At 43.4% G+C, this 25,934-nt stretch overlaps 1 protein-coding gene across 1 annotated transcript in view; it reads left to right on the top strand.

Moving 5' to 3' along the window:
* The window catches only part of MYO1D (myosin ID), a 345,116-nt gene that overhangs the window by 1,122 nt on the left and 318,060 nt on the right, over positions 1-25,934 (top strand). The window lies entirely within an intron of this gene.

Below are 25,934 nucleotides of genomic sequence, written 5' to 3'. Positions count from 1 at the left end.
AACTGACTTTGAAGGACAGGGGTGGGTGGTGGTTTCTGGAAGTTCTAGCCCTATTTCTTGTAAGGTTTATAGCTAAATCTCCCTCCGTAAGTTTATAAAGTGAAGATCACGATTTAGGTTTGAATGCTTAACTAACCCCACTTCTCAGTAATAATTGCCCCTGTTCATTTTAACTTAAGAAATTAAAGAAAGCTTTTAGTTTTGGGGATTGCAAACCCTGTAGGATCTTCTTCTGCTCTTCTCGAGGCTTTGCTATGTCCCAGAGTATGGAGCAGGGGCACAAGTCTCAGTTCTACACCTACCTATTACAAGCGGACCTTGAACCAGTCTCTGTGTCTGGGTTTCTTAATTTGTAAAATAGTGAGGATCATTAAGATTTTTCAGCACTTCCTTTTTCTGCTTTTACGTATTACTGCTTCCAAACTCTCTAGGCATGACATCTGAATCTTAAACATTATTAAAGTGAGCCTAACTTAACCTTGCAATTTAGTTCTACATTGTGCAAGGTACTTCAGGAGGTAAGGTGGGAGGATCCCAAGAACTGTAAGATGTATCCTTATCTCTCAAAGAGGTGACAACACCAATAAAGACAGGAGAAAGGTGGAAATTCCTCTTGATTTAAATAATAAATAAAGACAACAATAGAAGAGTTAAGCTTGGTAGAGCTTAGGTGATTCTTTGCCAACAAATTGTATACACTAATTGTTCTGGAGCTCGGGAGAGGGAGAGGTACTTTAGGCTGGTTCAAAAACACAGCACAGAGAAGGAGAGAGGTTCAGATGAGTTGCAAAGGATGGGTAGGGTTTGTCTAGGTGGAGAACATTCCAGGTGGATGCAGTGGCATGAACAGAGGAGTGGAGGCATGAAAGCTGATTCTGTTTGGGTGGTAGTGAACATGCTAAGTTGTCTGGAGAGAAAGGAGTTGGTGTTGGGGACTTGTGGGTGGAATCGCCAACTCTTAGCCAGTTAAGCCAATCATTAGCTAATACACAGGTTTCTAGGGCTGCCTTTACACCCAGTCACCAAGTCAGTCAAGATCCTGGCGGTGCAGACATGTGCAGGTATCTGTACATGTCTCATCCGTGTGTATCCTTGACAACCCTGAGCACTGGCTGCAGTTCTCAGTGCACAGCTTTGGTCACTGTTCAGGGTTTACTTACAAGCTGGGAGTAGTCGGTTCCCGGTAGCCGTACCCTTGCCCTCCTCTTCCATTGTAAATCCTGATTACCCAGGGGGAAAGCAGTCCTCTCTCTCTGATAGTTTGGATTTCCTTTCCCCCTGTTATCCCTCCAGACTGTTCTAGTGTTTAGCTATATGAGCTTCCGGGCTCATGCTGTTGTGACCCTTGAAACATTTGTTTCACTTTGCAAAAGGTGACAAGAAACAGTGCAGGTCCCAGTGCTCTTGATGTTGAAGTGTTTTCATCTCCTGGGTGGTTGGGCCATACGCAGTGTAATTTATGGTTGTATATGGGCAAAATCTGCATGTTTCATCTTTCAGTGGATGTGTATGCATGAGCCCGATCATTCGTGGCTTCTCCAGACTGTGGCTCCTTCTCTCACTTCCGTCAGGAAGGTCCTGCCTTCTGCACCTCAACCCATACCGCACCCCCAAACCCCCACCGGCACTTCTGTTCAGCGCTCTTCATTTCTGGTCGGTGACATAAGGTACTGAAGGTGACACTGGTTTCAGGGGTCTGTGTCATCCAGACCCGATTGTAATTTTCCTGATAGCAGCCCCCAGCATAACACTGGGCACATAACACATTCCTTGTGACAACACTTTCTGTAGAGCAAGAAGAAAGGAAAAAAGTTACTTCTTCTAAGCTTTTATGACATTCATTTAAAATTATCTTTTTACTTTGCTACTATGCTGACCTCCTTTTCCCCTCTTGGAGCTAACAATTGATTTTTACACATCCACAATTGATGTAACTTTTCTCATACTGTTATTATTTTCAAAAATTGATGTAGGTGTGTGTGTGTGCCTGTGCTTGTGAGTCTGGATGAGGCCAGATTTAAAGAAAGATATGGATTAGTGTGAGTTAGTCTATCTGTGAAGGAGTTTCAACTTCTGTTTCTTACCCTGAAAAAATGCTGGTATTTTGAAGGCTGCTTGCTTTCTCTCCTAGAAGTCTTTTGCCCGGGGGAGAGCTGTTCTATTTTCTTTCTTTTTCCTTTTTGGTAGAGGTGGAGGTTTTGGTGGTGGTTTTGGTGGTGGTGGTGAGCTCCTCGCTGCATTTTTCAAGGGTCTGTGCCCAGGAGTAAGATTCCTACACAGGACACCTCCTGCCTTCATGGTCAGGCCTGGTTCCTGCCAAGAACCCTGATGACCACTTGTACCGCCAGCCACAGTATCCTCACCATATTCTGCTTTCTTTGCAGCCACTTCCTTTTGGGACCTGGAACCCTGTGCTGGGCCATTCTTGTACTTGCGTTCTTCCGGCTTTAGCAGCAACTTTGCACCCTCTCTCGGGAGAGCGAGCTACATGGAACAACTGGTCCTCCCAGTGCCCCCTCAGTCCCTGCTTAGTCCTGTGTGCAAAAAGGAGAAAGCAGGCTGCTGCTCAGGGCGGGGCCGGGCCGAGGACTGCATCGCAGACAGATCTGCTTTTCACTTCCCAGGACGATGGAATACACCGTAGGCTTCCAGGGTCCAGTTTCCTAACTTTGTTGGTGATGGCTCCCCTTCTGAGAATAAGGCATCTGCTCAGCCTCGTATCTTGGCTCCTTGGAAATCTAACTTCTCCTTCCCTCTTTCCTTACTGGTTTTTCTCTTCCATAAAAAGCAGTCATTTGAAACACCGTTTGCCAAAACTACAGGCAACTTTCTCCTTTTAACCGAACACAGTGTGTCTGTTATACCTTTGCTTAGACCAGGGCTTCTCAGCTGCAGCGCTTTTTACACTTGGCCTTGGATAGTTCTTTATTTTGGGGGGGGGGGCTGTCCTGTGCGTAGGATGTTTACCAGCATCCTTGGTCTCTACCCACCTGATGCCAATAGTACCACTTTCCTCCCATTTATGACAGCTGAAAATGTTTGCAGATATTGCCAAATGTCCCCTGTGGAGGGGGGCAAATTATCCCCAGCGGAGGCCCTCAGTTGTTCTTGCTCTCACGAATATCTTCCTCCCTCCCTGCTCACGTACTTTGCCCGTCAATCTTACTCATCTTTTGAGATGAGTTCTTCGAAGCCTTTCAGGGTTCATTCTACTCTACCCAGGACACCTGGACACGTGTGGTCCCAACTGTTGGAGAGAATGTATCAGGTTATGTCGTTGTTACCTGCATGCCTGCCTTCCCCCCAGCAGTGAACTCCTTAACGACAGAGTCATCCCAAGGTGGGTCCAGCCGAGGTTCTGTGAGCCTGAAAACTCATTATTGTTTGGAGGGGGCAGGTTTAAGAAAAAGAGTATAAATTGTGAATGCCAAATTAGAGACAGGGCTTTGGGAGGGGACAGTGTAAGTGGGTGGCAGTGAAGCAGACCCATCTCAGGTCCCCTTGTGTTTTCTGTCATGCTGGGCACCTCTGTGTTCAGTACAGTTTTAAACATGTTCCGTAAGCAGTCCAATACTGGCTAATTGTTCTTCAACCAGTGGAATTCTTAACTTAATATTGTAGTTATTTTTAAAAATTTTATTTATTCATTTGACAGGGAGAGAGCAAGAGAACACAAGCAAGGGGAGCAGCAGGGAGAGGGAGAAGCAGGCTCCCCGTTGAGCAGGGAGCCCAAAGTGGGGCTCAATCCCAGGACCCTGGGATCCTGGAATCCCAACCTGAGCTGAGGGCAGCCGCTTAACTGAGCCACCCAGGTGCCCTGTAGTTATTTTAATACAGCTTACTTGTTGGGGAGGATGAGTTATGGAATTATGTACGCATGTGTGTACACACACGCACACGCTTGCCCGCATCACACCACCTCTGTACTCTTTCTCTGTGACTGCTCAGTCATTTGGAAAATTTGGTAAGACAAAGGGTCCCTCTTTCCTGCCAGGGGCAAAACCTTTGGTACTCTGGGTGGTCTTAGAGCAAGGGTAACTCTGCAGTTGGTTCGGAGTCCTAGTTAGAAGGAGCTGCAGTTAGATTTGTAGGAGAGGTGAATGGCCCACTAAATCTTTCTGGCTTCCATGTGAAATTCTTTGGCAGCCACTTTTAGAGGCCTTCGGAAAAGGACAGCTTGCTCCGTGCCTGTTTTGCACATTGGCTTCATATTGGGACAGAAATGAGAACTTGGGTTTTGGAGCTGCCATTTGGAGTGAATCACCCTGCCGTCTTGCTTCCTTTCCTTCTCTGTGACAGATTTCCAAGACTATTTTTATTCAGGGTCATTTGTTGACCCTGGAGACTTCTGCTGAATTTAGCTCCCAAGTAGAGCCAGATGTGGGTGGAATCGGGCCCTCAGAAAGCTGCTACTGGTGCGATTCATTGCAGTTTCTGAAGGGCTCTCCTTCTACAGAAAGAGATAAGATTTGATTTTTCTGCTTAATGTGGGGACAGAAGATGGCGAATCTCGTGTAGATAGAAATCTGTTTAGCGGTCCACCTGTAAGTTGTTGGCACGGGGAATTACCCTACTGTGGAGATCTGTTGGTTGACCTTCCCACTTGTGTCTGAGTCAGCTCAGTGAAAAGAATCCCATCCCAAAGACTGGTCCCGTTTTATGATGATTCTCTGTCATCCATTGCCGGGTGGCCGTTGAGACTGGGTTGAGCCATTGCCCAGCCACTGGCTGGGTCCGTCTGGTGGGGAAATTTGCTGTCAACCGTGGCTCCAGCCCCACTGGGTAGATAACCTGTTGATGAGCCTCAGTGGCATGGCGTATAAGAATGTCAGCTGTGTTCATACATAGGTCCAGAAGGTCACAGGATTTAAAAATGTATATTCTAAGCCTCTGTCTTTTTGTCTATTAAATTCCTTGGTCAAGACGATGGGAAGCAGGCTCTTTTCAGTTCAACTGCTATGTAATTTCTGGTTAAATCTCTTAATAGAACAGTGTTACCCTAACTTTAGTTTTGGGCATTTATGGGAAGAAGAACTGGGAAAGCATTGCTTCTTCGGGGCACTGGGCACAGTGGAAAGAGCACATGGGCTATGAGACCCAACTGAGCAGGTTCAAATCCCAGCTTCCCTTTCACTTTTTTTAGCATTATGACTTGGGGTTAACATCCCTAAATTTCAGTTTCCTTACATGTAAAATGACTGCTTTTTAGGGTTATTAGGATGAAATCACGTGATGTGTAAAAAGTGCCTGGTCAGTGCTTGGCACACAATTCCTTCTCTACTGCAGTTAACCGTCTTCCTGAATCCTTCCCCCATGACCTCATCTCCCTGCCCTGACCTCATAATGAGGTGAAAATAGCAAGCTGTGGAAATACAGCTTGCTATTTTCACCTCTTCCTTCCTCACTAAGACAGATCCATTTGTTTCGGTTATATTTGCGGGGCAAAATATTCCAGATGAGCTTGGGGTTACTTCGTGGAGAGGCAAGAGCACTGGAGATAAACAGATCTGGAACTTGATCCTGTCTCTGTCCACTTACTACCACCCACATGGTCTTGGACAAGTTACTTAGCCTCCTTGAGCCTCCGTTTCTTCATCTGCACAGATGATGTTATTGGGAAGCTTGGATTATAGCCCCTGTAAAGCACGAAGATGGTACCCAACTCCAGTCTTTGGGAAGTAGATCCTCAGTAGGGGGTCCCCTTTCTCTCTCCCCTCAGTCCCCTCTCAATCCGGGCTGGTGGACCAAGTGCTCTTGCTATCCCCAGTTCCCTCCGTCACTGTCACTCGAAATGTACCCAAGATCCTGCTCCCTCCAGGTGTACACTGTTGGGTTTCTGAAAGTCATAAACTTTTTGGAAAAGGGAAATCCGTTCTAAGTATTCCAGAATATGTTATTCTTCGTGTCTACTGTTCTGCGCTTTCCCAAAAGTTGGGGACATTGGTGCCCGACATCCGCAGGTACCATAGCTGGGGGCTGAACTTTAAGTAGAGTCTTTAAAAAAAAAAATCTGTAACTCATTTCCTTAATTAATTATAGATTCTCTGTATGTGTATGTATATATTTTAAGTTTTTATTTTAATTTCAGCTGGTTAACACCCAGTGTGATGATTAGTTGCAGGTGTACAGTACGGGGATTCAGCACTTCCGTACAGGCCCCGGTGCTCGGGCAAGTGCCCTCCTTCATCCCCATCACCTGTTTCCCTCGTCTCCCCGCTCTCCCCCCCTCTGGTAACCATCAGTTCTCTGTAATTAAGAGTCTTTTTTTTTTTTTATTTTTCTCTTTGTTTTTCCCCTTTGTTTTGTTTCTTTCTTCAATTCCGCGTATGAGTGTGATCATAGGTATTTGCCTTTCTCTGACAGACTTATTTTGCTCAGCATTATAGACCTTATATACTTTTAGTATAACCTCGTGGCTTTAAAGCTCGAAGCTGCTTCAGTTCTTGCTGTGCGCTTATCACTATAGTGGGTACATTGGTGAGGGTTACTTTTTTTTTAATTTTTAATTTTTTTTTTATTTGTCCCAGGGGGTACAGGTCTGTGAATCGCCAGGTTTACACACTTCACAGCACTCACCATAGCACATACTCTCCCCAGTGTCCATCGCCCAACCCCCCTCTCCCTACCCCTCTCCCCCCGGCAACCCTCAACCCTCAGTTTGTTTTGTGAGATTAAGAGTCTCTTACGGTTTGCCTCCCTCCTGATCCCGTCTTGTTTCATTTATTCTTTTCCTACCCCCCAAACCCTCCATGTTGAGAGAGACTCTCAACTTTGGTGAGGGTTACTTTTTAAAAAGTCACTCTTTGGAGGGTAGCTGAATTGGGAGGAAAAGATACCTTAGTAGTTGCATCAATGTAAAGTAGAATGTTATTGAGCCAAAAATGGATAGTGCAGACAACTATTGTTTTAAGGGCTTCCTAGAGAGAAGGAATCAACAAACCACGTATTTTAAAAAGGGAATACTGTTGGGACACCTGGGTGGCTCAGTGGGTTAAGTGTGTGCCTTCAGCTCAGGTCATGGTCCCAGGGTCCTGGGATCGAGCCCACCTCTGGGCTCCCTTTTCGGCGGGGAGCCTGGTTCTCCCTCTCCCTCTGCCTGCCGCTCCCCCTGCTTGTGCTCTCTCCCTCTCTCTGTCTGACAAATAAATAAATAAAATATTTATTTATTTAATTTATTAAAAGATTTTATTTGACAGAGAGAGAGAGATCGCAAGTAGGCAGAGAGGCAGACAGAGAGGGGAAAGCAGGCTCTCTGCTCGACCCAATGTGGGACTCGATCCCAGGACCCTGGGATCATGACCTGAGCTGAAGGCAGAGGCTTTAATCCACTGAGCCACCCAGGCGCCCCAATAAATAAAATATTTAAAAAGAGAATAGTGGTGACAGTATAATTGAGCACTCACATGTTAGGTGCTAGAGCTTGGAGAGAATTCAGAAATCAAGAAAATGGGATTGGGAGTAGGGAGGACACGCTCTGTGGAAGGGGTAGAACGCAAGCAGACCCTTGTTGGAAGTAGAGGAATGGCATCTGGGAAACAACCCTTTGCACGGACCTTGCTGCTGATGCCCTCCACTGGGTGGCCTTCCTTTTTTCTCTCTCACCACCCATGCTCAGCACGAGTGAGCTGGCCCTGTGACTAGCCAGCTTCCATCACTCAGAATATCCTCCCACCCATTGCCTGCACTTTTTTTCATTCCTGTCTTAGGCTGCCCCCAAATTCTCCCAACTGGAGATTGAGTTAAGTTGATAAGAATTTGCTTACCTTGGTGTCAGTTTGCTCAAATCTTTCTTTCTCGTGCCTCGAGATCAGTTAGGGGGACGGAGAATTTCATTTCTGAGCAAATATTTTGCAGCACTTAACTGTTCAGGGATAGGGCAGATCTGGGATGGAGAACTGAGATCAGTGGGGGTGGGGGGAAGGGATGGGCAGGATATAGTGTGAGCTCAGTTCGTTCTTGGGAGGCAGGCTCTGATGGTGGAAGTGGGTGTCCGAGAAAACCTTTGCTCCATGAAAAGATTTACCTGTCGCTCATCTTTGGGCCTAGAAGAGGAAATGGATTTTTTTTCCCTTTTATCTTGTGTCTAATGACAGAACTTCCAAGACTCAGCCCCCCAGACTGCGTGGTGAATACTGTTGGTCATTCCATCGTGGGTTAAAGAGACATTCGTGAACCAGCCTGGGAACCTAATCATGGCTGTTTTGGTGAAACAGAACAGTCTACTTTTGTGGACTGTAGACCATTTTAAAGTAAAGGGCTCTGATAATTGACTTCAGTTGATGGAGAAGGGATTCAAGAGTGTCATCTAGTTCCTCGGTATTCTGCTCACCTTCCTATCTCCTATTGTCTAGCCTCACCCCTGGAAATATCCCAATTTATATTCCAAGTGCAACTATTCTTGTGGGAAAGGTCACTGTGACGTCTGAACAAGATCTCCTTCATTTCCATATAGAAGTATACTATACTATACTGTACTATACTGTACAATGCTATACTAGAGTATATACTATACTATACAATATTATACAATAGTCTATGCTATATTTCTGTACTATTTACAGTATAGAAGTGAATTTCACTTTAATGAGATTGACTCTAGTAGAGCTATTTTGCTTTAATAAAATGGTTGTTTACTGCTTACTGAACATAGCTTTTTCCGGAAAAGACACAGGCCAATTCATAGTTACAAAAACAAAACTTCTGGAGTAGATGGAAAAATATACCGAGGAACAAACACAACTTTGCTTCCATTCCTCTCCTCCGTAAATCTCCCACAGCCGTATTACTGAGACGTGGTTGGGAGGGCAGTTGAGGGGGGAGAACATCACTTATATACACAAGGGTCACATCAGCGCTAGAAGCAAATGAATTAGTCAAAAAATGGCTTCATCTAAAACAATGAAGCAAACACCAAGAGAAACTCAAACAATTTTTTTCCCCCTCCGACCACAAAGTCTGCTTTGAGTCACTTGTACAATAGAGGATCAGCTGTAGCGGGGTCAGGGTGATGGCGAATGGCTCTATCTCACACCGCGGCTTTGTGTTCAATATAAAGTCAAGAAAAATTTGATAGTCAATTAAAAGAAAAGTTAAACTCTATTTTTAAAAAAGCTTACATTTAATTTTGGATAACCCTAACATTGCTCAATGTTTTAGTTTTGGCTTTTATGGACATCTAGGTCATTTTAAATTCATTCTAAGACTAGTCCTCGATAATGAGGTAGAGTTAGCCCGATTCTGCCATCCTGGCCTATGTTCCTTATAACTGAGAAACCCTTACGAAGAAAACAAAAAAGCAAAAAAACACCAGCAAAATAACAGGACTGTAGAGTATATGTCAGTACATACAACTGCAAAGAGTTTCTCACTGTATTCAGCCTGTCCTGTCATATTTGTGCCCCGCTTCTGATCTCTAAGTCCTGAAGGCAAGGACCTTCAAGCAGATAGTGTTCTACGTCTCTGAAGCCTTATTTCCAGGCATTAAGGACAAAATGTCTTTTAATGAACAAATACATGAATGCATAATATTTCTGCATGTTTGATTCCTGCCTGAGCTATGTATTTATTGTATTTTTATATAATTATATAATCTGTTGTTGTTGTTGTGACTTTAGTCTTTGGGTAGATAGGAAAATGAAACTATCATTACTCTTGGGGGGGAAAAAACCCACTAAAATATATGAGTTGCTGCAAAATGGTAGACAGCTTTTCTTCCAAAAGATTTGTAGGCATCAGACACAGGAAGCCTAACATCACGTAAGACGAAAACACAATTCATTGGTACTTCGATCTTGAGCCGTCTTTTGTTGTTGCTTACCTTAGTAAATTGACTCCATTTTTTTTTTTTTTTTTTTTACCAGCATTGTGATTCCTTCATATAGCTTTGTAACTCCGCTGAATGTCTCTAAGGGACATGCTTTTATATAGCCAATCCAGTGATTAAGCCCATTTCGATAGGTGCTGGTTTTCTGTTTTGTTTTTAATCTGCGTTCTGTGGTGTCCCCGGCCATGGAGGTGCCTGAGAAGCAGTCTTCCATTCCGGGGGGGATGGAATAGGACTTCAGGCTCCCTGCTCACTTCTGCTTCCGACACAGCAGCTCTGCTTCTCACATGTTGGGGTTCCAAGACATTGTTTGGGAGGATATGCTATCACATTGGGAAAAAAAAAAACCAAACAGTTCTTGAAGACCACTGTTCTAGGTGATTGTTTTCCATATGACTTTTATCCTTGCCACATACCCAATTAGCAGTATTTCCAACCAGGAGCACCTGGGTGGCTCAGTCAGTTCAGTGTTTGCCTCTTCATCTCAGCTCAGGTCTTGATCTCAGAGTTGTGAGTTCAAGCCCTGTGTTAGGCTCTAGGACTTTAAAAAAGACAGGAAGGAAGGAAGAAAGAAATATTTCCAACTGAAATGATTTAAAAAGTGGCAGCGTGGTATAAAATAACAAGCAAAGGAAATAATTCAGTTATCCAGATTTAAACATGGCTGTATTCTATAACTTCTGCCTCCATTTACTTCTGTTCTCTGGGCCTCTGTAGTCTTAAAATGGGACTGATCCTTGCTACAAGGTCATTTCATCAAACGAGACAACCGGTGGGTTGTTGTTCTTAACACATCAAGAGTGCCCAAGTGGCAGTCCTATCTCATTTTTGCCTCCTTATGTGGAACATAAAGAATGCAATTTAACTTTTTTTCTCTGTGACTCAGATCATCATGATCATAGGTATGAACAGTTGTTTTCATGCCCTTGGGATTTATTGAGATACATGTACTGTTTTGCCTCCATACCAAACTGATCTAAATAATTTAACTTTTTAGTGCATATGGGTCAGTTTCTACCATTTCTTTCAGTGAATTCTCTCCCTGTGAATTCTCTCTTCCCTCTTGATATCGAATCTTCTCCAGGATGCCCTTGTAGAATGGCTTAAAAAGAAGGAGTTAATGTGTTCCGTTGAAGACTGAAGGTTTGAATTGGGCAGTTGGAGGGCAGGAGTTCAGAGACCTTTGTCTTTTTATTTGCCCTCCTCTGCTCCATGGTGGGTTTTTGGTTTTTTTTTTCATGGCTTTGGCGTGTTTGGCTGGAAAGGCAAGTGGGCCAAGGCTGAGTCCTGAGTAGGTCAAGTGCTACTCTGAGATGTACTGCTGCCATTGGTATATGAATGACATATGTGGTTGAACAAACCAAAGTATGATGACAGGATTTTTCCACCCCATGGGAACTTCCTGATTGCTCGTTGATTTGTGCTAGGCCCCGGCTGGTGCAGAGTATGTTACTGGTTGCATCCCTGCTTCTTAGTTCCTGTTTTATCTGAAACCTTTACTGAAAAGGAACCTCTTCTTTAACTTCTTGATTTATTCTAGGCTGGCAGGTCCCAAATTTAGCTTGTATAAGAATTACCCAGCTTTTAAAATATACACCTCCCAGAGTATTATTAATGATGTATTAAGCCTCTTTACTGCCCAGGTAATTCTCTTGTCCAGCCAGCTTAGGAACCACTCTCCTAGGCTGCTGGTTTTTCACTCCCTAGTTGCAGCTTGTTGGAGCTGAATGGGCCACAACCGATATGGGAGCTGACCGGAATAGTGACACATGTATCCAAACAGTCAGTGTTCTTCGTTCTATTCTGATTATTAAATGAATTAATGTTTTGCTAGTCCTACTTTATTCTTCATCTTGACAACACGTTTTCTATTCTTTTACCCTATGGTTATGGTTGCCCATTGTTAGCTTACTATATATTATTTTTCTTTCCCCAGATTCTTCATACCAAAAAGTATAATCATGCCATCCTTGTTAATGCCTTGATATATGTTTTCTTATAATATTTTGCACATATATAAATTTTATATATTTTGAAACATGGATTCCTCGTGCTTATGTGAGATAGAATTCTGTAAACTGTTTTCTTGTATAACACAGTATCTTAAGCACTTTTCCATGTTATTAGATTGTCTTTGAAAGTATGATAGCAGCCATGTCTTTGTCATTCTTTTGGGGGCATGCAGTGGGGACCCAGACAGGCATGGTTTCTTCTCCCACAGAGCTGATAAACCAGCAGGGGAGACATACAAAATTGGCAAACAACAAAAGAATAGTAGTAATAAGTGCTGTGAAGGCCAAGAGCAGGGTTCCCTCGTCAGAAAAATGGCAGTGGCATATGTGTGGTGTGTGCGCGTGCTACAGACAAGGCATTTTAATAGGAAGATGTCTTGAACCAAGATCAGAAGGATGAGGGCTCTGTTGGGGGCCGGTGCGGGGGGCCAGGTGTCGGGTGTGGGGATGGGATTGGGCAGCGCAGATCAGGCAGAATGAGCCACGACGCAGGGAAGGTGATGTTGACAGACAGACACACTTGGTGTGTTTCAAAAACTGAAGGGCATCCAGGGCTGCTGAAGTCTCCAGAGGGGGGACAGGCGACGATGGAACGCTGTCAGGGAGCACACTTTGCAAAGGGCCTTGGGAAGTGATGGATTCAGACTTGGGGCACCTCAGGGGCTCAGTCAGTTAAGCGTCTGCCTTCAACTCAGGTCATGATCTCAGGACTCCCTACTCTGCGGGATGTCTGCTTTTCCTTCTGCCTGCTGCTCCCCCTCAACCTCCCATCAAATAACATATTTAAAAAGAAATAAAAAAAGGACTCAGACTTTGGGCACACTTGGAAACTATTGAAGGGCTTTGCACGTCTTGCACTCACTTCAGGGTGATAGCCTCCTGAAGTATCTGGGCTGCTAGGGTTTAGCAGTTCGAATTCCCTGGGTCTGGTGGCTGGCTTTTCTGAATGTTTGTTTTTGTCAAGTTGGGGACTAAAGTATCTAGTTGGTAATTGCTTTCTGCACTCTCCCTTAAGAGATATAAACACAAATAAATCCCATTTTGATCTGTAGTCTGACAAAGCTGTTTCTTGGAGTAGGCAGCCCGAGAGTAGAGCTTTGTTTTGTTTTGTTTTGTTTTCCCCTTTAGATTTTGTTTATTTATGTTAGCAACAGAGAGAGAGCTAGGGGAAGGGCAGAGATAGAGGGAGAAGCAGACTCCCTGCTGAGCAGGACACCTGATGTGGGGCTCTATCCCAGGACCCTGGGATCATGACCTAAACTGAAGGCAGACACTTAACTGACTGAGCCACCCAGGTGCCCCAAGAGCAGAGCTTTTGAAATAATCTTGATAATGACTAATAGGCTATAAGTGGTTTTCAGGGATCTTTTTATTTCTGATCTTATGCTTGAAGCAGGAGAAGAATTCTGAGCCATGAAGTCTCTGAGTCATAGAATTTTAATGCCAAAGGGAAACCTTGAGGCTATCTCACTGATGTAAAGATACGTGGAGTTAGGAACACAGAAAGTATGTGATTTGTCCAAGAGTCTTCCCTAGTCGGGCGGCACAGTTAATGCTGGAGCAGAAATCTGTATCCCAGTCTGTTGTTTATTTTGCTTTCCCTCTCTTCCTAGCTCTCTTGTTTTGGAATCAAGTAGCAGTTCCTTAACTTCTTTTGTGGTTACTCACATAAAACATTCTTGCTTGAGATGCTCTGAACAGGTTGAAACAATGGACAAGCTAACAATGTAAATAATAAATAAAGCTCTAGTTCCACTGAAGGGCAACAATAGAAATACGAAATAACGATGGAAGAGTGCCAAAGATGAGGGTTTTCTAGTCTTTGCTGTGCATCAACGTTGACCTAGAAGGGTAGACTTGGAAGTTCTCTGGCTCAGTTCCGCCTCTCCGGGAGGGGTGCAGAGCTCCCACACCACCTGGAATCAGGTAGAATGCTGTTGCCTGTAACTAAAACAAAACCTGAACCAACCTGCTTCAACAAAAAGGAAACTTACTCCCTCAAACCACCAGAAATGCTAAGAGAGTCTCTGGCCTCGCCGGTCTGGTTATTTCAGTCCCGCCTTCCCTTTTGTGCTGGTTTTGTGCTCAGGCCGGTGGATGATAGTTGCTGCAGTTCTGTGCATCCCACTGGGACGTGGTGGCTTCTGGAAGAAGGAGAGAGAACCATCTGTTTGTCATGTGCTTCTCTCTAAAGAAGCCTCTAGAAGACTTCCTTGGTCAGCCTTTGCTCACATGCAAATTATTAAGCCCAACAGTGGTTCAGAGGAATGTGGTTATCATGATTGATTTAGAATGGTCAAGAGCCTTTTCCTGAGGCCCATGACCATGTGGAAGGAAGTGGCTACCCGAGCAAAATTGGATTCTTTGTTCTTTCAGGAAGGAAGGAATTTTAGGGACAGAATAGGATACTGGATAGGTGACCAAGAGTGCTTCCTATATATTCTTTTACAAGCCGTGTGAACAGAATGGTGTTCATTCAGAAAAGAACGCTCCGTATGATAGGGGCACTTGAAGGAACCACACATAAGACATGTCAGTCTGGTGTGTTTTCTGGGAGCTCCAGGCAGCTCTCCAGTTCTCCGTGGACACCAGCGGTGTGTCTTACAAATGTAAGGGTATTATCTACATGAGATAGTATCAGAGCCTGCAGGGTAAGGGTTCAGTCCCACAAGACTACCCTCCACTGCAGACACCAATCCCAAGACCAGGCTGTCCCCTGAGCTGCTGACCCATTGGCTCTAAATAAGAGGTTCCCGCGACCCCCTCCTCTGTGTTTGATTTGCTAGAGCAGCTCTCACAAAGAAACCTTTACTTATGTTTGCCAGTTCAGAATAAAGAGTATGATAAGGAATACAGATGAACAGCTAGATGAAGAGGTACAGAGGCCAGAGTCTGGAAGTATCCCAGGCTGAGGTGCTTCTGTCCCTCCATACTATGGAATATCATAGATTACACTGAAAGAAAATGACTGTGTATGTATCAGCCAGAAAGTATGCCATGATATATGATATGTTTAATGAAATAAGTTGTATAATTCCTTCCCCCCTTTTAAAAAAAGATTTTATTTATTTATTTGACAGACAGAGATCACAAGTAGGCAGAGAGAGAGGGGGAAGCAGGCTCCCTGCTGAGCAGAGAGCCCGATGTGGGACTTGATCCCAGGACCCTGAGATCATGACCTGAGCCGAAGGCCGAGGCTTAACCCACTGAGCCACCCAGGTGCCCCTGCCCCCCTTTTTTAAAATAAAGAGATGACTGGGATTCTTTCTTGTATTAAAAAGAAGCAAGATGAGCATGGGGCATCTTGCTGTGCCAGAAAGCAAGGAAATCCTCCAAGCTTGATGGAAAATATAAAGAAGATATGGAAACCAGTTTGGAGGAGCTCCCCTTGTCTAAATCTAGGTCAGTTTGAGCATCAGACTGAAATAGGAAACCACAAGCCCATGCTTACATAAACTAATAAATTAATAACTTGAACTTCGATGAGGAATAAGATATTTGCAGAGTATCTCCCTACAAAATGCTCATTAGTTAACATCAGAGGGAAAAAAAAATGAATGTTGTTATAGCGAAGCCTGGCAGACACTGCCTTAATCATGGGGGCAAAAGGAACAGCATCAGTAATGGGACAAATCAGATCACATATCCCCCATCAGTAGATGCCATAAGAACACAGCATCATTTCTGTCACATTCTTGCTGAAGACGTGTAACCTGGATCAAAGCAGAGCGGACATCTGGCAAATACAAAATGAAGGGAGGTCTACAAAGAAACTCATCCCCCAAACTGTCAAGTTGATGAAAATCCAGGGATGACCGAGGAAGTATTCTAGAAAGAAGGAGAGTAAAGAGATGTAACTAAGGGTGTTCTCCTCTGTGGTGGACACTATGGACATATTTGGTGGAGTTTGAGTGGGGTTTGAGAATTCATTGTTAATAAACATATCACACTCTGTCATATTCGGATTTCCTGATTTTTATGATTGTGTTGCGGATGTGTAGGAGAGTGTCATTGCAGGAAATAAGTGTGAATGGGTGGCAGGTCAGCGAGTCACTGTCAGGTAGTTCAGGAAGAAAGAGGGTACTTGAAAAAAACTTTTGTAAGTTTGAGATTGCTTTAAAAAAAAAAAAGTGACTTCTACCTAAACATCAAATGGATTCCCAAGGGATGTAGTGAATCTCTGGTTATGGGGATTTATTGAAATAAAAGTGGGAAGTTCACTCATCAAGGTTGTTGTAGAGGGGTTTTCATGTACCTGGAAGATTGGTTTACATGGCCCCTGAAGCCCTAAATGCTAGGATTCTGGGTGTCTCTCTATGTATTTTAAAGTAATAGTTGAATTTATTAAATACATTTCTGCCTTCAGTTACTACAGATCCAAGGAGATCGCCCCCTCATACCAATCAGTAGATATTATTTAAAACTATTTACTAGAGACTATACACTAAGGACCCTCTATAACTCCCTACAAGATGTTCATGATGTAATTGGATAAAAGAGGCATTGGCATAAAAAAGCATATGACCCCCATAGTGTCGTATAGAATAGAAGCCAGGTCGTAGGTACCAATGTGGTGCAGTTCAGACCAGGGTGATGTTTCTTGTAAGCTTTGGGGATTAAGGGAGGCCTCTCTGAAGGTGTGGGATGGGGCTGAGTGTTGGAACTTGAGTAAGACTGAGGTGTGCGTGATGTAAGAACTTGGGGCAGAGCATTCCTTGCAGAGCTCCTCTGCGAACGGGCATGGTGTGTGCAGGGACGAGGAGAAGACAAGTCTGACAGGTTTGGAGGGTTCATAGAGGAGAGCGCTGCTTTCACTTCGGTATAGTTAGGGAGACAAGACTAGCTTCCAAAGAAGGGAAGATGGGGAGGAAACATGATTGGGACGGCTCTGAGACGCAAGGCACTGTGTGTTCCATGGTTTCTCAGTTAAATTCATTCATCTCTTTTAATCTATTTGGTTCTTCAAGTTGGGTGTTATACTCATTACACAGATGTGAAACATGTATTCAAAGAGAGAAAATGATTTTCTCAAAGTCATGTTGCTAATATAAGAGGCACTTTGAATTTGAAGTTGGGCATGGGCGTGAGAGCAAGGCCCATCCCCTTTCTCCTAGCCCTGCGGCTGCTTGTGTGTGGAAAGGAGCAGGGGCAGTGATAGAGACTAAGGGCACTGGCTGCATATGTTGATGTTGAAAACAGTATTGGGAAAGGAGAATGCCTCTCATGTTGAGATCGAGGTGCCCGTGGGACCCATGCGCCATGTGTAGATGATCAAAGAGCATAAAGAGCGAGTAAAGGGCCATGGACTGAACCCCAAGGAAATCTCTAAGGACAGTGAGAAGAGGCACCCTGACAGGAACCTGAGATGGAGCATCCGGGGAGGTGGGAAGAAGACAGCAGCAGAGTGTGATTTCGTGAAGTCAAGAGAAGAGGGGCGTGGGCAGTGGAGGTGACCCTCCAGAGGTCAAGGAAGGAGTCCAGTAACTACAATACCACGGAGTGGCTTTAGTTGATGGGTAGAGGTAGAAAACAGTAGTAGTAGGTTAAACAGTGACTGTGGAGGGAGTGAAAAAGGAATCAGTGAGCGATGGTAGAGCTTTCAAGAAGTTTGTTCTGAGGGAAGGAAAGAGGCCACAGCTACAGGAGGTTGTAGATGGTTTTTTGCTTTTCTTTTCCTCCTTCCTTCCCTCCTTCCTTCCTTCCTTCCTGTCCCACCCACCCTCTCCCCCCTCCCTTCTTTCCTTCCTTAAGATTTATTTATTTATTTGAGGGAGTGTGAGTGAGCAGGAGTCCCGAGAAGGAGAGAGGATCCTAACAGACTCCCCGCAAAGTGTGGAGCCTCCCACAGGGCTTGATGTCATGATCCTGAGATCATGACCTGAGCTGCCAAAATCAAGAGTCAGATGCTTAACCAACTGAGCCACCCAAGCGTTCCTCTTTCTCTGTGTCTTAAGTGAGCTCACACCCAACATGGGGCTGAACTTACAGCCTAGAGAGCAAGAATTGCAGCCTCCACAGACTGAGCCAGCCAGGGGCCCCTGCTGTTCTGTTATCTTTAAGCATGCAGAGTTGAATGAGAATAAATTCTGGTGGGAAGGAGTCAGGAGAGAGAGAGAGACTTGAGAGAAGAGAGAGTCTAAATACAAAGACCCCTGAGGGGATGTGAAGATAAGCCTGCTGGAACTGGGAGAAGCAGTGGTGGCTGGGGAGAGGAAGGAGGCACCCCTGTTTGTTTAAATTTTCTCTCACTCTCTCCTCGTTTTACATCAGAAGCCTCTGTGTGCCCGTGCATGTGGCCTCTTCGACCAAAGCAGGGCTGCGTGGTCCATGCCATTTCCAGAAAACATCAGTTAATCGCATCGGCATGCACATTTGAAGGGATGGCAACTCATATTCTGTTTAAAGCTGCTCAGTGCAGGGCTGCCTGTATCATGCTGTTTGTTCTGAGATGTCATCCACAAAAGAGGTGTAAAAGGAGAATGAATGTGCCCCGAAGCAGGGAAAGCTAGTCCTGCAGCCTGCCCCAGTGTGGGGCAGCGAGTGTGAGCCACACTTCTCAGAGCTGATGACGTTTTGCCACATGCACTGTTTACTCTGACGTGGCCTCCCTTTGTGCTATTTAGTTTGGGTTCTGAAGAATTGTTTTGATCTGTAATCACTGACAGATTTTTTTTTTTTTTTTTTTTTTTGGAGCAGTATGAAGCTGGCAAAAAAACAAAACCAAAAAACAAAACCAGTTCTAGACCTGCAGTGTAGAAATAAGAGGAAGGTGTTTCGTTAGATGCTGAAATGCTGTAAGGAGGAAGAGCACAACCTGAGGAAAACACACATTTTCATTAGTGGTGGGATGGAGAAATAAATTGTAGGATTCATACGATAGGAAAATGAGACGGCCTCATAGAGGAACACAGTACAACTGCACACATCAGTGTAAATTAACTCACAATCATAATACCAACTGAAAGAAGCCAGCCACGAAACAAAACCTGCTGTGCTCTGTCTAGATAAGATTCAAAAACGAGCAACACAAATCTAAGGCATGAGAAGTCAGGATAGTGGTTATTTTTGGAGAGGAGAAAAAACTGGTTAGGAGGAGGAGGGCTTCTGGGGTTGCTGGTCATGGTCTTGACACAGGAGCGTCACACAGGTACGTTCACCTCCGTAATTCATCAAGTTGTGCATTTACCATTTGTGCCCTTTTATGTTCATATTACACTTCAGTGGAATAGGTTTAAAAAATGATTGAGGAAATAGTATAAAAATCAGCAAGCAATCAAGAGTTGATGAAAGCCCTTTGAAACGTGTTTTTAAAAAATGATTGCGGAAACGGTGTAAGGACCGGTAAGCAATTAAGAGTTGGTGAAAGTCCTTTGACCTTATGAATAGCATCGTAAAACTCCTTTTAGCCAGGGAGGATTAACCAGCAATTCTGTTAATGTCAGCAGAAGGTATGGGTGGATTTGCAGCGGCTGGAGAAGCAGCTCCTAAGTAGAGGGTAGAGGTATGTGTGAGAGGTGACATTCACATGTGTATATTACACGTCCGCATCCCACAGAGACCTTGGCTGCTCAGTAGAGCCTGTGGATCCCACCAGTGCACTCCCCAGCAAAGTGTTCCAACTCCCTACCTCTGATGCCTGGGTTCTGTAGCTGTCATCCAGCCTTTATCGGCTAATTCAGCCTTTACCCTATATTTATTACTTCTCTTCAGCTTACCTTCTCATTGCACTTTGAGTCTCACATACCTTAAAAAGATGGCACACTTATGGGGTGCTTTTAATCCCAAATTCTGCTTAACCGGCTTCGTTGGTTTGTGCACAGGAAGTACACACTAATTCTAACATGAGTTTGTCAAATAAAATTAAATCTGCCATTACTATATACACTTCATATAGTGTTATCTTGAAGCAAGAATTATTTTTTATTATTTGTGGTTTGCAGTTGGCTTCATCACTGATTCCGTCCTTTAAGCCAGGAAAAAAAAAAAAAAAACCTGCCTTTGACTTTTCTTCGACGTGCAAGCTTCTTCATATTCAGGTTTATTTCAGGTGGAATTTTGTTTTTTAGAAGAGGGTGACTCACTTAGGAGGAATTTTGAATAGTTAAGCAAGGGAGAGATCTGTTTTTTCAGAGTTTTGTAAGTTTTCAGTTGTCTCCAGTCTGCCAGGATCCATTTTTGTTTCTTTATAACCCCTTATGAGTTAGATCTTCATGAGAATTCTGATTAGTAACGTTCCCAGAGGTTACCTAGTGCATGTGTTTGGAAGGACCAGAAGAGTGTCTCCATGAAGGGAAAAGGAGCTGCTATTTTTCTTTGGTTTGGCCTGATTCCAGTATAATTCCACTGTTGACATAGCTAGTAAAAAGAGTATTTGACTTTTTTTCCATTTTTAGGTAATTAAGCTAATTTGTTTGTATACTTGAAAGCAATATCTATGTTAAAGGTGACTTTTCAAACATGGGCCTCAGTGAGAAAAATAAGTTGGAGAAAAATTCTTATGGATTAAATTCAAGACTTGCATACTTTAAAAATCATCTCAAAGGGGGACGCCTGGGTGGCTCAGTTGGTTGGACGACTGCCTTCGGCTCAGGGCGTGATCCTGGAGTCCCGGGATCGAGTCCCACATCAGGCTCCCAGCTCCATGGGGAGTCTGCTTCGCTCTCTGACCTTCTCCTCGCTCATGCTCTCTCTCACTGTCTCTCTCTCTCTCTCAAATAAATAAATAAAATCTTTAAAAAAAAAAAAATCATCTCAAGATAGCTATGTAAACTTAAGGCATACACCACAACTCCGTAATGTTGAACTTATTGTTTCAGTCACTTACTAGTTAAATTTACTATCTTGCATTTATTTATTGATTTTTAGAACATTGGTTCTCTGTGTCAAAAAAAAAACAACCAATAAACTTCCTCCCTTTTTTGTCTTGTAAGTAGGCTCCATGCTAAGTGGGGCTTGAACTCATGACCCTGAGATCAAGAGTTGGTTGCTTAACCGAGTCAGCCTCCCAGACACCCCAGAAAAAAAAAAAAACCTCTTTATTTGTTAATCCTATCTTGTATTTTTTATTTGTTTGTTTGGTTTGTGAGCCAAATTGTTTCACCTAAGCATTTAGCACATTTAGTTTTTTGTTATTTTTAAAAGATTTTATTTATTTTACAGAGAGAGATCACAAGTAGGCAAAGAGGCAGGCAGAGAGATTGGGGGTGGGGAGCAGGCTCCCGGCTGAGCAGAGAGCCCAATTCAGGGCTTGATCCCAAGACCTTGAGATCATGACCTAAGGCAAAGGCAGAGGCTTAACCTACTGAGCCACCCAGGTGCCCCAACACATTTAATTATTTGCCAACTATGTGCTGTATTTTAGAAGTACAAAGATGAGTAACATCCCCATCCATGCCCACGTTTAACCTACATCTAGAGGGAAAGGCAGGCACAAATAATTTTTGTGGGATCGAGATAAGGATGGCATGCTCCAGGAACTTTGAAAGAGACCCACAGAACTATTAAAAGAAAGCTTTCTAGAGAAGACATTTGCAGTGGAGGATAAGTAGGACGTTCAAGAATGAGCATGGAGAGAATAAGTTCAAGAAGTCCCATGCTTGCAGGATTTTTAAATTTTACTGTGTGGTGTTAGGGAGCCCTTGAAGAATTTTAATTGGGGAAAGGACTTGATCAGATTTACATTTTAGAAAAATGACTATTGGTATGATGAAGAGGCTATATTATTGCATGACCGAAGCTAAAGGTAGGAAGGAAATTACTGAAAGGTGAGACTAATGAGGAAGAAGGAAGAGAGAAGGAGGCATGGTTTCCATATGTCCTTAGGAGGTGAACGTGAGTGGCCCTGGTATTCGATTGGGTCTCAGTGGAGCCCGAGAATGGTCTGACTCAACAAGGTAGGAATTTATGGATGGTGGTGATAAGAGATTTGGAGTGTGGGATGGAGGGTAAGAAGGCAGGTAGAGGCTGTGGTTCTTGTGAGTCATCGTGCAATGGTTTGTCTAGAAGCCACATGAAAGTGCAGTTCTGAAACTTAGATGAGTGGCAGGTATTAGGGACATAGGTGTTAGCGTCTTCTGAATATGATGACATTTGATGTTTCTGGAGTACATGAGATTATCGGTTGGAGAATGTGTGGAGTGAGAAGAGAAGAGAAACACCACCTTTTAGAAAAACAGTTTGGGCCCTCTTTTTTTTTTTTTTTTTTAAAGATTTTGTTTATTTATTTAACAGAGATCAAGTAGGCAGAGAGAGAGGAAGGGAAGCAGGCTTCTTGCTGAGCAAAGAGCCCGATGCAGGACTCGATCCCAGGACCCTGGGATCATGACCTGAGAGGAAGGCAGAGGCTTTAACCCACTGAGCCACCCAGGCATCCTAGGAGTTTGGGCCCTCTTAATGGATGTTTCTCGTACATGGGTTTTGTTCTGTTTTGTTTTCCTTTCTCAATATATAAAGGATCTCTGTTGAAAACTTGGGTAGTACAAAAGTATTTAAAGACAGTGAAACTCACCAACAATTCAGTTTTGTTTTGCAGGAAAGTCACTGTTAATATTTGAATTATATCCTTCGAAAGTTTTCCTATGCATATATTTTCCACACAATTTAGATACCACTGTATAGACAACTTTGCATTCATATTTTTTAGCAGTTTAAACACAGTAGTATCATAAAATTGTAAGTAACGTTGCATTTAATGTTTCTGTGCGTGGATTATTCCTCCTCTCATTATTTGTGATTACATTGTTTTCTTAGCATGGGTTCCTAGAGGTGGAATAACTGGGTTGAAAGGCATGAACAAAAGTAAAACTTTGTATTTTATTAAGTGTTTTTCAAGATGGTTTTGTTAATATATGCTTTTACTGGCAGCTCTAAGATTTAGGGGTTTTATTGGAGAAGGGGGCTGTGAAAGAAGTACCTAGACCAGAAAATAATGGTAGGAGAGAGACCTGCAAAGGAGAGGATTTCTGGCAGGAAGCACTGACAGTAGTAAATGTTGTAACAAGGTCACATGAGCAAAGGATGGGCAGATCCACGGGGTTCAGTGCCCGGATGTGGTGGCCTCCATGGCTCCTGCGGTTTCCCTGGCAGGTGCTCAGCAGCCCAGGGGCGGCGCAGAAGTGAAGCCATCTGAAAAAAATTTCCCTACAAGTATATCTAAATAACTTTAAGTACAAGGAGGTTTATTCTCTCATAAACGAGAAGAAAGAAACAGATTGGTTCCCATGGCAACTTCACGACCAAGCTCTGTCTGAGTCTCAATGCCACTTCTGGTCCCTGCACACTTGTCGCTGCTTGTCGTTGACTTTTACAGAAGTCCCTTAAAACAAACAAACAAGAAAACAGTTGGAAAAGAAAAGTTGGTATAGTCTTGTATGACGTCATAAGCAAATAAAAACCATGCACAGGGCGCCTGGGTGGCTCAGTGGGTTAAAGCCTCTGCCTTCAGCTCAGGTCATGATCTCAGGGTCCTGGGATAGAAGCCCGCATCGGGCTCTCTGCTCAGCGGGGAGCCTGCTCCCCCCCACCCCCACCCTCTGCCTGCTGCTCTGCCTACTTGCGTTCTCTGTCAAATAAATAAATAAAATCTTAAAAAAAAAAACCAAACCCAGGCACATAGGGTTGAGTTAGAGGAAAGCAAAAAAATAACAATTAAAAATGGCAGCAATATTATGTGGTTTTTTGTGTTTTTTTTTGTTTTTTTTAATAAACTACTGGCTTTTAATGGAGGTGCAATAGTTACTTAATCCAGGACAGTTTTAGAGAAGCAGTAAGAGAGAAGGCAGCAGAGCGCTTACAGAAGCCAGTTCGTTTTCATGCTGCCCAGACTTTGGACGTAAAAAAAGCTTTTGTCGAAATTGACATCTAGTATAATTTTGTTTCAGAGTCAGATGGCTGCGCTATGTCTATAGTCTTGCTCTAAATACAGGGAAAGAGCAACACGATAGTTTAAGGCTAATCCTATGAAATGGGAGAGGTTGGACAAGATGTCTATTTAGACATCAGTGGATAATTTTTTTGGATAATTCTTATTTTTATAAGGAAAGTTCACATAGCTTGATTCTCTCTCAAAAATATTATCAAGAAATAATTTCTTTATCCAACTTGCTATTATTTTTTCTTTTATGTGGTTTTGAGTGACATCAGTTTTCAATGGATGTAAATAACCATTCTTGGGAACAGTAGCCATTAAATGTTGATACGAAAACTGCTTGACAATGATGAAAAAAATGTTTTTTCCCAAAGGACTGCAGTAAGGCTGATGATTTTTATGCCCATGGAAGGCCAGTTTTTAACCACAAAAATTTCCCTGTAACCTTTCCTGATTGAAAACATATTACTTGCTATTCAAAAACACAGGCAAATTAGTGAGGAGAGTTTCTAAAATAAGCTCAAGGGTTAGACATATAATTTGCGGATGACATGTCACGATGGTGAAGTGTATTTCCTTTGGCATTTTGTTTTAAACTGTAGAGCAATTTAAAACCATGTCAGACTTCAGACATGTTTTTACAACCGTAGGATGAGCACACTTGATTTCTTTTTTTATTAACATGTAATGTATTATTTCCTTCAGGGGTATAGGTCTGTGAATCATCAGGCTTATACAATCCACAGCATTCACCATAGCACATACCCTCCCCAGTGTCCATCACCCAGCCACCCCATCTCTCCTCCGCACCCACTCTCTAGCAGCCCTCAGTTTCTTTCTGAGATTAAGAGTCTCTTATAGTTCGGCTCCCACTCTGGATTCCTCTTCTTTCATTTTTCCCTCCCTTCCCCTAGCATAATACTTAGCATATACTCTCTAGTTTCATCCACGTCGTTGCAAATGGCAAGATTTCATTTCTTTTGATGGCTGCATAGTATTCCATTGTGTGTGTGTGTGTGTGTGTGTGTGTGTGTGTGTGTGTGTGTGTGTGTATGCATGCCACATCTTCTTTATCCATTCATCTGTTGATGGATGTCTAGGTTCTTTCCATAGTTTGGCTCTTGTGGACATCGCTGCTATAAACATTCAGGTGCACGTGCCCCTTTGGATCATTACATTTGTATCTTTAGGGTAAATACCCAGTAGTGCGATTGCTGGATCATAGGGCAGCTCTATTTTCAACTTTTTGAGGAACCTCCATGCTGTTTTCCAGAGTGGTTACACCAGATTGTGTTCCCACCAACATTGTAGGAGGGTTCCTCTTTCTCCGCATCCTCGCCAACATCTGTCGTTTCCGGACTTGTTCATTTTAGCCATTCTGACTGGTGTGAGGTGATATCTCACTGTGGTTTTGATTTGTATTTCCCTGGTGCTGAGTGATGTGGAGCACTTTTTCATGTGTCTGTTGGCCATTTGGTTGTCTTCTTTGCCGAAATATCTGTTCATGTCTTCTGCCCATTTCTTGATTGGATTATTTATTCTGTGGGTGTTGAGTTTGATAAGTTCTTTATAGATTTTGGATACTAGCCCTTTATCTCATATGTCATTTGCAACTATCTTCTCCAATTCTGTTGGGTGTCTTTGGTTTTGTTCACTGTTTCCTTTGCTGGAGCACACTTGATTTTTATTTTTATTTTTATTTTTTTATTTTATTTATTTATCTTTAAAGATTTTATGTATTTGACAGACAGAGATCACAAGCAAGCAGAGAGGCAGAGAGAAAGGAGGAAGCAGGCTCCCCGCTAAGCAGAGAGCTTGATGTGGGGCTCGATCCCAGGACCCCGGGATCATGACCTGAGCCAAAGGCAGAGGCTTAACCCACTGAGCCACCCATGTGCCCCGAGCACACTTAATTTTTAAAAGGACTGTTTCTTCCAAGTGTATACGTTTTAGTGCATAATGTTTATTTCTAACAGTGGGTTTCTTCTTGTGTCTTATGATAATGTGGTTTATCTAATTTTGCCTTGGTACTTAGGAATTGAGGAAACACCATTATCTTTGAAATGGTCATACAGGAGCCTCTTTCTTAGAGGGCTGTTTCTCTTAAAGCATATATGGTAAGGGACAAATGCGAGATTTGGGGCTGCCCAGCTATATACCATGACAGTTACAGGTACAGGAGACCCGCTTCCATTGTCACTGCACCCAGAGTACAAGCTGGAAGTAGTCGCTG

Source organism: Neovison vison, chromosome 5 (assembly GCF_020171115.1).
Source record: "Neovison vison isolate M4711 chromosome 5, ASM_NN_V1, whole genome shotgun sequence".
Lineage (NCBI taxonomy): Eukaryota > Metazoa > Chordata > Mammalia > Carnivora > Mustelidae > Neogale > Neogale vison.
The sequence above is the reverse complement of the archived record's forward strand: the minus strand, read 5'-3'. Positions and strand labels throughout refer to the sequence as shown.